Here is a 1,824-nt window from a genome sequence, read left to right on the forward strand (position 1 = left end):
GTGCCATATCTCCCTTCCGACGTTTCTTTTCACAAACAGACTTTGACCCTCATCAAATGTACACTTTTTTTGGGGGGCAGCTACTGTAAAAGAGAAGAGGCAAAACCTACTTCATTATTTCTGCCTCTGAACTCCACAGAGGCGGCCGTCAATGACATACCAGCAAGCCAGATGTGTAGCAGCTGGTGTCAGAGGCAGGTGAAAGCAGCCTTGGAGGAAAGACTTTTCTTGGCGACATTGTGATGCTGTGATGGGTGGCGGTCTTGACAGACAGCCCTAGCTGCTTATCTGTGAGTGACCACTGCACTGTGCCCACAGCAGCACTCAGGCCCCGGAAGCCCCCTCCCGTCCCTCCCACCCCCCTGCCTTCCTCAGTTAGCTGGGCCTTGGAGAATTTCCCACAGAGGCTACCACAGCATTCCCTGACTAGTTCCTGATACCCACCCCTGCATCTGAACTGAACACACTGCTGGAGGAAAGAGGTGCTTCAATAGCTGGTGTGGGGGTGGAGGGAAAGGCAGTAGAAGACAGACTCCTTGAAAAAAACTATTTATTTATTTATTTATTTATTTTACATCCCGACTGCATTTCCCCTCTCTCCTCTCCTCTCATACCCTCCCCCTACTTCCCCTTCCCCTCCCCCCCCACTCAATTCACTCCTTCATGGGTTTCTGTGCAGAAAGGGGCAGGCCTCCCATGGGTATCAACAAAAGCATGGCATATCAAGTTGCAGTAAGACTAAACTCCTCCCCTTGCATTAAGGCTGGGCAAGGCAATCTAGTATGAGGAGTAGGTTCCCAAGAGCCAGCCAAAGCACTAGGGACAGCCCCTGCTCCCATTGTCAGGAGTCCCCAAGCAGACTAAGTTATACAAATGTCACACATTTGTAGAGGGCCTAGGTCGGCTTCATGCAGACTCCCTGGTTGTTGGTTCAGACTCTGTGAGTTCCTATGAGCCAGGTTAGTTATTTTTGTGGGTTTTCTTGTGTCTTTGACCCCTCTAGTTCCTACAATTCTCTCTTCAGCAGGATTTCTCAAGTTCAGCCTAATGCTATAGATCTCTGTACCTTTTCTTCACCAATTACTAGATAGAAGATCTCTGATGACAATTAGAGTAATCACCAATCAGATCCCAGGAGAAAGTCAGTTCAGGCTACATATCCTCGATTGTTAGGAGTCATAACTGGGTCATCCCTGGGAGTTTCCCATGTATCAAGTTTCTACCTGATCTCCAAATCCTCACCATATCAAGACAACTTTTTCAGTATTCTCTCCCTCTAACCACTCCCAACCTGAGCACTCAAGTTCCTATCCCAACTCTCCTCTAGTCCCCCCAGGAGAACTCTTCTATTTCCCCTTCTTAGGGAGACCCACGCATCCCCCTTAAGCCCTTCTTGTTATCTCTCCCCTCTACCGCTTCCCACACAGTTTACCCAGGACATCTCATTAATTTGCCTTCCCAAAGTGACCCATGTGTCCCTCTTAGGGTCCTCCTTCTTACCTAGTCTCTCTGGGTGTATGGATTGTAGCTTATGTATCCTTTGTTTTACATCTAATATGATATATGAGTGAGTACAAACCCTGTTTGTCTTTCTGAGTTACCTCATTCGGGATTTTTTTTTCCTAGTTCCATCCATTTGCCTGAAAATTTCATGATGTCACTGTTTTTAACAGTTAAGTAAATTGTGTAAATGTACCACATTTCCTTACCCATACTTCAGTTAAATAACATCCAGGTTGTTTCTGTTTCTGGCTATTACGAATAAAGTTGCTATGAGCATAGTTGAACAAGTATCGTTGTGGTAAGATTGAGCATCCTTTGGGT

This window comes from Microtus oregoni, unplaced genomic scaffold (genome assembly GCF_018167655.1).
Source record: "Microtus oregoni isolate MIOR12 unplaced genomic scaffold, Mior012 000052F_006, whole genome shotgun sequence".
Lineage (NCBI taxonomy): Eukaryota > Metazoa > Chordata > Mammalia > Rodentia > Cricetidae > Microtus > Microtus oregoni.